At 42.7% G+C, this 9,755-nt stretch overlaps 1 pseudogene; it reads right to left on the bottom strand.

Annotated features, from left to right (window-relative positions):
* Positions 1–6,167: 6,167 nt before the first annotated feature.
* LOC112475968 lies at positions 6,168–6,286 on the bottom strand (annotated as a pseudogene).
* Between the last annotated feature and the right edge of the window lie 3,469 nt (positions 6,287–9,755).

The raw sequence follows: 9,755 nt of genomic DNA, 5'->3' as shown, positions 1-9,755 counted from the left end.
CTCCTCAAGGTCAAGGTGCGTGTCTTATTCACCAATCTATTTGCAGAACCTAACTTCACTTGTGGCATTCATTCGTCTCACAAATCTTTGTTGCACATTTAGGTGCCAGGAACATAGTAGGCATTCTGTTGGATGAATAAGTTATTTTATATCATGTTTCAAAAATTGTGCATCTGAAAAATCCCAGATTTGCCTCACTGACCATTTTAACTCCCAGAATGCATAGGAAGAAGAGACAGTTTATTTAGAAGTAAAGGTATTTTTTACTTGCCAGTGAAGGAATCCAGATTTTAAGCAGATACTGTTTTGTGTGATAATGAAAATATTTAATGAAAAAAGTTGTTGTTGGATGAATCCATACAATTAAAATTGTTAATGCAGAGATATCTGTCACTAAAAAATTTAAAGATAAGGGCCTCTCTGATGTTGGGTTAGATGTGTCTCTGAATAAAGAAGATGCCCTGAATTTTCAGGGCACCACTCTGAAGTCACAGTGATCCATATGGAATCCTTCATCCCACCAAATTTAACATGAACCCTGGACTTTTGACGGTGGAAAATAAACTCCCTCTTTCTATGAGTTTTTTTGGAAAAAAGAGAAGAGCAGTTATATAATACAATGTGCTCTTTTGGAGATTCTGGGAGCAGCAGGAAAGAAACCTTGTGGGTAGCATGCTTGGGTTGGGTTGAAAACACACTAGAGTGTTTCTGTGTCCGTAGGAAGCCCTCCAGGTTGGCCACAGCCTGGCTTTGTGAGAGCTGATTAGGATGCAAAGCAGAATGCAGGCTTGTTCATAAAGCTTGTCTCACCTCTGTCCCTTCAACTCTGCCTAGGCCCTTGCCTAAGTGCGAAAGTTCTGATTGTTATCTTGGTTACAGAATCCCATTCCTTGTCTGTTTTCTTTTGCCCTTATCCTCACATTTCTTTGAATGTCCTTTCATGGGACGCCTTGATCTGCTCCCAAAGAAATGCAATTATCAGAAATCAACCTCTCTCACCCGTTTCTGCCCTAAGCAGCTTTTGCCCACCGGTGAATTTCACATTGTACTGAGAAAGTCAGCAACTAATACTAATAACAATAAAATATGTTTGTATTTTTTAGATGACTTTTTCCACTGGGGACTCCCTGGTGAGAGCCAGACGCTGAGCAGAGTGAGTGTGGATATGAGCTGGAAATAGAGAGCGAGAAAGAGACCTGGCTGGCTGAAGCCTTTCCTTGACAGCTAATTTCCATTTTTTGGTATCAAGGGGTCTGTGCCAATAATTGGCATGCAGATTGTGTCTGATGGGCCTGTTATACAGAATAAAGGAAACTGCTAGTTAGAATAAGCCAACCCCAGGCTGATGGATGGGGCAGAAGGAGGTCATTGCAAAAGAGAAATTGTGTGGGTGTGTGTCCCTGTGCGTGTGTGTTTCACAAGAATTCCTACCCCCCTCCTTTCTCCTTCTTTATCCAGCAAATTCTAATCTTTCATATTGCATTGAGACAAATGTTGCTCCATTTCTCTGCCTCTCTCTGTTTTTCCCTTGAAGGGATATTTGATGGAACCCACTCTAGGTTTTAATAAAGTGTGGGGGCAAAGGAGAAATTAAAGCAGTGTCATGGTTTGTTAGCAGCCGAGGATCTTCCAGGATGGGCCCAGGCTACAAATTATACTCTGGAATTAATTGGCAGAAGGTAGTTCTCCTGTCCATCATTCTTAATCCAAAGGTGTGGTGGAAGCAGCTATGGGATATCAACAGGAAAACGTGGGCTGTTTTCCATTTTCCCTTGGCTTTGTCTAAGTCATTGGTCTGATTAGATAGATATTTTCTTGACAACCTCCCCCCTGCCCCTCATTCCTTGATTAAGTAGGAGTTGTGCTATCCGCTGTTATCTCTTGGGTTAGCTGGGTGATTCTAGGTGTTTTTCTAAGCAGAGTGCTTCCAATTCAGGTACCTGCTAAGGGTTACAGGGGTCCACAGCTAGGCTTCCCACAACCAGGGGAAGCTGAAAGAGAATTTAGCTTCCTTTTCCTCAGTGCTATTAAAATCCAAAACACTATAGAGTTGACTCTTATTAATAAGATATACGTTAGATAGATTGCTGTGTTTTGGGTAAGATTTAAAGAAACATAAAAACAGAAAGAACCAACTAGCTTCTGCTTACCCATCCCTAGCACCTCCTCCCAGACTGGAATAGATGACACGGACTCTTGCTTGCCTTGTCTGGGATGTGCTCGGACATTGGTTGCAGTAGCGCTTAGACAGCTGGGGAAGTTTCATGCTCTTTGACAGTGGCTGGCTTTCCCCAAGAGCCCAGTTCCCTGCCTCTTTGTATGAGGGAGAAAACAATTATACTCCATAGGCCCAAGTCTGTCTTTACTGGCACAAAAAGAGAAACACTCTTGCATGTCAACCCTGGAAAGCCTTAGAATGGACTTTTCCCAATTACAAAGAAGGAATTTTCTCTTGTCTAACTCCCTTCTGTCTGAATACAGAACTTGAGTTTATCACATTTGTTGGAAGAATTTTTAAACTATTTACAGTGTTTATGGTCCTCCTTATAGTTTTCTGGCCTTGTATTTGATAGGTTTTTTTTTTTTTTAACAATAAGTCGTGTGAGACTTTTAAAAGGACTTTCCTTTAAAAACATAGTCAAACAGAACATTATAATATTTTAAAAAAGAAATGGATGGATTCCTTATAGAAAATTCTTTGCTTTTTATTTTTTGTTACATAAATTCAGTTGTGTTACTGAGCAGACATCAGCCAAGTTTCCAGAACCCTTCCTTTGTCTTCTGAACAGATCCAAAAGCATCTCATGGGGTTATCTCTTTGAACCATGTCTTCCCCCAAGGCTGCCTTAACAGGCGAATGCAGAAAGAGTATTTTGGAGAGTCAAACCCAGCTTTGACTCAACCCTACTCTTTTGCTTGTCTCTGCAAGCAAATATTTTTATGTCACTAACTTCTAAGGGTGTAGCCAGCATCGCACATTTCTTTTTTTTCATCTCTAATAGCACATAGAAAAGAGCTCTGTCCTAGAGTGGTATTAGAGAGAAAGAGGAACAAGTGGGGAGGTAGAGGGGAAACAAGGAATTGGAAGCTAAGGAGCAGAAGCAAGAGGGCAGTGAAAATGAAGAGAAAGGAACGGAGAAGGGAGAAATGAGAGGAGAGATGAGAGCGGAGAGGGAAGGGATCTCCCGGTCTTGGGAAGGAGGCTGTCTGCCTCTCTAGAACCAGCCTAGCACATTGCTGCTGTGCCACCTAGAAGCCTGAAGGTCAAACCGGAGGCAGCATGTCTCTGCCAGCTCCACCTATATTCCCTTTAACTCTGCACAGCTCCTATGTCGTGCCCTCCCCTGATGAAGAGAGCCCTCCCTCCCTTCAGCCAAATATACCAGAGGGTCTTCGGTTGGCTGCTGATGTAGACAGCACTCTCTGTTTCTCTCTCTCAGACACATCAGTATCTGGGAGTTTTTGCTTTGCAATTGAAAGAGCATTGAGGATTTTCTGGTTGTAGAAGTGGGTAAGAAAGAAGAGGAGGAGATCAGCTGGATGGTATGGTGTCCACTCAAGGTTCAGATCAACAGGCTGGGTGTGAGGCCCTATAAGCTGGGGGCCTGAGGGACCCTAGAATACACAGAGATTCCTGCAAGCACCCAGGTTTCTCCAGGTTGCCCAGGTCAGGGTGGGGTGTGTTCTAGGACTTGTTGGGGGCACTTGGTGAGACTCTGGGTGCTGCCAGAGCTACTTTGGGGTCTAGGTGATGAAGTGAGGCACAGATTTGGGAAGGAGACCACTTCCCTACTTCTGCATGAGGCCCAATACTGTGAGGGCACCCAAGGATGGTGGTTTGGGGAGCACCCATCAGAGCACCTGTGGCATTGATTGAAGCATTCCTTTATGCACTGGAGGTGAGGCTCCTGTAAGAGGCTTTATGGGCAGAGGAGATGGACATTGAGATGTGGGTTTGAGAGGAAGGGAAAGCTGAAGCTTGGTGGCAACCACATAGATCAATTTGTGAATATTTGGTAGTCTTCCCTTTGGGGAGCCCAGAAATAACTGGGTGTACTTTAGGTATGTCTGGGGGTCTAGAGTCTTTCCGTTTTGTAGCGGGGATTATTAAGCTCATCAGAGGTAAAAGTTAACTTTTTAAGTTCTTAGGCCATGTTCTTAAATGACAGAGAAAAGGAAAAAAAGAAGGCTGCTGCTATGAGAAGTAGGCCACTTGTCAAAAGTGTGGGTCCCCCTTCTAATGAGGCATCTCCAAGCAGGGCTGCCTCAGGCACTACCTCTGTCTGCTCCTCCAGAGGATGGGCTCCCCACACGTTATACCTCAGCCTTGCCTCTGGACAAGGAGGCTCCCTCTTAAAAGTCCCTTCCCCTTGTGTTCTTGGAACATTAGAAACCTTAAACAAAGCTCTTCAGGGTTTAAGTGGGACTCATTTTATGCTCTGTTGGTATTTCTTTGTGTTCCTCTTCATCCTGCTGCCTGCCATGAATTTTGGTAACTCTAGACACGACTGAGGCTAGCCGATGGGAATTAGAGAAACCTTTGAGTAATCTTTGTGCAAGTTATAAAAATTGCCCTTTCCTTGAGAGAATAGTTCCATGCAGGGTGCATAGTGTGGTGAATGAAGCGCAGGTTCAATTTGAGCCCCCACATATCCCCTTGTGCAGGTGTCCTGTACAGAACGAACTGGAAGGGGTGCTGGGCTTTTCTGCATTCTAACTTGTCAAGGGTACTACCACTGTCATGTGACCACACAGGTAATTTTCAATATTATTTTCTTATTACCTACTTTGAGTAATAAGTAATACCAAAAATTATCTTCATGTTCTCCTTAAGTATGCGTTTTTTAAAGCATTGTTCCCTAAGGATATGAGTTTATTACTGTGTCAGCTACATGACCAGTCAAATTTCAACTGAGAAAACAAAATAGCTTTGTTATTGCAACAGAAGGAATTTAATGCAGGAAATTGTTTAAGCAGGTGGTAGAGTTACTTAGAAGACATACAGCAGATGGATAAAACAACCAAGAAATTAGCAATAGTAGGAAGCTTCTTCCACCCTTAAGGAGGAGGTGGTGTTACCAGGAACAGCCATCTTGCAACTATGAGGCTGCAAGCATGAGGGCAAAAAGCCAACAAGCCAAAGATGAGAGTGTGGAAAAATAGACACTCTTGGTTCCTTGGTGGTATCATTAAGATACCAAACTAACCCTAGGATCATCTTTTTCCCATTTTCTTGTTAGCAAATAATAAATGCCTCTATTTATTTGAATCTATTAGATTTTCTGTGACTTATCCCCAAATAGATTGGATGTAATATTTATCCAAGTCCTAAATAAGCCATTTCTACTAAGTATGTGCATTTATGTTCACCCAACCCTTCGAAGCAATAGCCGGCTGCCTGAGGCCGCAGTGACTGCTAGTCCTGGCTTGTGGGTGCAGATGCCACCCCAGGGCCACAGAGGGAAATTGGAGGTGCTGGTCAGTGATCAGAAGAAGAGCTGGGGATGAAGTGCACTGGAATCAGTGCCGGGGTCTCTCACCAGATGCCACCATTGTGTTGTTCATTTGGCCAGCCCAGCCTCTGGGTTCCTACCCAGGTCCTGGAGGAAGTAATTTCCATTTCCTCTGGCCAGCAATGGACACAGTGCTTTCTGATTGGCTCACACAATATATACACACAATTATAGTATTTATCCTGGAAGCTTCCCTGAGTCTGAAACTCAACAAAGCATTCAAAGATCTCCTTTCTCTTGGGTTCTCTGATCTCAGAGCTGTGAGTTAATGGAAAAAGAGATGCCTAGAGGCAAGGAAGGCTTCATTTTCTGTCTCTTTCCTGATAATTTCAGACTGGGTGGGTTTTGCTTGTTTATCATGAGCAGCAGTGGAAAAGTGTATCTTGTAGGCGTGATAGTACAAACATTTGTTTTAAGAGTTGTTTAACAGTGGGTTCATTTTGCCCACCTAGTATGCTAAGTTTTGCAATATATAAACTAGGCTCAAATACTCCATAAACTGGTGGAAATTGGTCTCACGACAACCAGAGAGTAAATATTTTTTATTTATTTTTAATTTTTATTTATTTATTTAAGTGAAGCAACTGTTGGTTGACCTCACAGATTGCAAGGAACTTGTCAGTTTACAATCCCTTATTTTTTTTTTATTTTTTACACTTATGGCACCTGGTCTTCCTAGGTGGTCTCCCATCCAAATACTAAACAGGCCCGACCCTGCTTAGCTTCTGAGATCAGACAGGATCAGGCTTGTTCAGGGTAACATGGCCATAGACAAGAATAAACGTTTTTAGATGAATTTTTACCTTTTCTTTCACCTTTTGTGTGTTCTATTATAAAGCTTTTTATATTTTGTCTTACAATATCTCTGTAAAGAACCCATCTCCAAATAAGGTCACATTCTGAGCTACTGGAGGTTAGTACTGGGGACAGAATCCAAACACTAACACTTACCTATAGGGTGACATAAGGTTTAAAATGAGTTAGTTTTTGTAAAGTGCTTAGATTGGTACTGGCATATAGTAAGCCCTGTTTTTGCTATGATGATGATGATGATGATGATGATGATAGAGGAGGAAGAAGAATGATATCAACTTCAGACCTTTCATGTCCTGTAATAATAAGATGTAAAAGTGGTTGCAAAATTATTTGAGTGGGTCCTAATCGATAAGGACTGGTGTTCTGATTAAAAGGGAACATTTGGACACACAGGTATGCATACAGGGAAGATGATGTGAAGAGACATAGGGAGAAGACAACCATCTATAAGCCAAAGAGAGAGGCCTCAGAAGAAACCAACCCTACCAACACCTTAATTTCAGACTTCCAGCTTCTAGAACTATGAGACAATAGGTTTCTGTCATTTAAAACATTCAGTTTGTGGTACATTGTTCTGGTAGCCCTACAAAACTAACAGAGTAAGTATACTATTATTACCTAGTGATGCTATAATCATCCTCATGGTCAGACAAGGGAGCTGAGGCAGAGAGCATGAGCAACTTGACTAAGTCTATAAAGCTAAGTGGAAGATTGTGAGCCACGCCCTTTGGGTGAGAGTGGAAGTGATTTTAGCTTGACAGGCACTTAAATGTGCTGAAAATAGTCAAGTGGAATGGGTGTCTTCAGTCCTGGTGGCCCAGGTGTCGTTTACCACAGGATTTCTCTTTTTCCCGTCTTTCATTTATGTGTTAGTGGGCTTTGTATGGAGGTGGATCTGATGTTTGCTTAACTGAGAAATGAAGCTGTTTATGGACATTTCACAGTGACCCAGGACCTAGCTGTTTTCTGGCCTGTCAGAAGGATGTAAACTCTGCTGGCTATAGAAACAGATGTTCAGATGTTTCGAGTTATTTCTGCCCTTAACCCCCAAGGATGAGGGCTAGACACAAATGTGCTTGTGTGTGTACACACACCCACTGCTTCTTGTATGCTCACATATTAGTACACACATATTCCTCACCTATGCACACATTTACAAACAGAAACACACACGTACATCTGGACACACATGCAAACACAGGTAAGCACACTTGTTCTCAAGAATATACATATACTCATTCTCAAGTAACATACCTGTATACTTACATACTTATACACCTACATGCCTGTAGAATGTGCGTGTGTGTACACAAACCTGAGAACACACACATGGTCAAGTGGGCTCAGACCAGTGGTCCTGTGTGTCATCAGAGTGTGTGACAGTGCCCTAGGTTCTAAGATGGGAGGGAGTATGCAAGTGACTTATTAAGGAGATGCTCCTAGGGTAGGACAAGCTGGATAGGGAAGAGGAGGAAGTTAGATAAGAAAGTGATTTTAGGTGAAGGTGCAGCATCAGCCTGATCCTTTGGGGCTCTCTGGAGCACAAAGTACCCCTCTTTTTGTCTCTCATCCAGGCAAAGGGGCTGGCTTTTATACTTCTGCACCAGTCGTGCATTGGCTGCGGGTAGCCCAGGGCCGTGAACTCCCAGGCACTTCTGTCTATCATCGTGTCTAGGTAAAATCTCTAACAGCCCAGGGAGGCATCCTCTGAAGTCTGCAGAGTGAGATCCCTTGGAAGCAAAGCACATGGGAAGGCATCTAGGGAATGACACATGGGACCAGTAAAAGGAAGCTGAGAGGATCTGGGTGGGGTACAGTGTGTGTGTGTGTGTGTGTGTGTGTGTGTGTTCATGGAAATGCAGGGGGCTCTGGGTGTGGGGAGATTGCTTACAAGGAATTTCTTTCGAGAGGGATGATCCAGGAATGTGAGGAGCAGCAGAGCCAGGGTGTTGGTCCAGGCTGAGGAAGGCCAATGGAGCAGAGGTGGAACAGGTGGCTCAGAGAAGGTGACCCATTGGGCAGAGCCTGTTTGCCCTCCAGGGGTCTTCATGTCTCCTTGGCCAGGAAGTGAGGCAAGGTCAGCCTTGGCCAAGGTCAGCCTTGGCACCAGCTGCAACCCTGTGCACTTGGGCAGGTGGTTTGCAGGGAGCACCTGCCAAACCTAGCCCAAGTCCTTCTTCCTCACTGTGAGAAGACTATCAGGCCTGAATTTTCTCCTGGCAGGGACTGGACTGGGCATCTATTGGGAATAAACACTGGAGATAGATAAAAAGGAAATACTTCTCAAGAACAAGCAATGATTTTCAGGGACTGGACAGTTTAAATTCATATTTTAAAATAATTTATTTGCAAGGGCACAGTCCTGCTAAAATATAAACCAAATTTTCATTAGTGAACAGAATATTTAACATCCAAAGCCCTGACTGGTTCAGTGCTGTCCACAGAAAAAAAGGGTAAGAAATGGCTTTAGCTCTGTCTGCATGACTAAAAAGGTCACCACAGAGGCACTTTCAGAAGAAAGGGAATACCTGTCTAAAGACAAATTCCAGCTTAAACTCTAGGATGCAAAACCTACTTGATTACCAAAGTGACAGTTTCCTAGCTTCAAAAATTAAACTGTAGCATGGAAAGAAGCTGTTGGCAGCTTTAAAATATTAATTTTCTCTGCTACAAGTTGTTTACTTGACAGCTGGTGCTCCACTTTCAAGCAAGATTGCTTGTGACCCTTAATAAATATTTGGCAATTTGGTTAAAAACCAGCACTTCTAAACCTGCCTTTGGCCTTAACTCTGTAGTGTTTGAAAGCTGAATCTTCAAACAATGGGAGGTTGAGAATAAAGACATCACCACCTAGTGGCCCTTGCCCTGAGTATCGTAATTGATGATAAAGAATAACCATGCTCCATGCTTCTGGACTTGTGTTGAGAGTCAGGGTGTGAATTTGGAAATTTATATATTTAAAAGAAATATCTTCCTAACTTTCTATGCATTTAAAAATTTTTTCCAATTACACTTCTTTGTTTTGAGGTAATTATAGATTTACATGCAGTTGTAAGAATACAGAAAGATATGCATTAAAATTTGTGTGTGTGTGTGTGTGTGTGTGAGCACGTGTGTACATTTTCTTCATTTCATGATACTTATAAACACCCTTCTACTTTGTGTTTCTGCTTTGTAAGGAAACCTGCAGGAGGGTGAAGCATGGTACTGTAGCATCTTGAACTTGAGTTGCTCTGCACCAACTCACCACTCACAGAACTAAATGACTGTGTGTTCTTATCTTCAGTTACTGTTATAAGGGAAGAATTTGGCCACATATGTCAGAAGTCCAGGCAGTAATGAAATTTACCTCAGGTTTGCACCTTACAAATGACCATGAAACAGCCATAAAAAAATCAAAGGAGGAGGAAATAGCACATTTTTTCC

This window comes from Pteropus alecto, unplaced genomic scaffold (assembly GCF_000325575.1).
Source record: "Pteropus alecto unplaced genomic scaffold, ASM32557v1 scaffold92, whole genome shotgun sequence".
NCBI lineage: Eukaryota > Metazoa > Chordata > Mammalia > Chiroptera > Pteropodidae > Pteropus > Pteropus alecto.
Note: the sequence above shows the minus strand (reverse complement) of the source record. Positions and strands in the feature narration are given on the sequence as shown.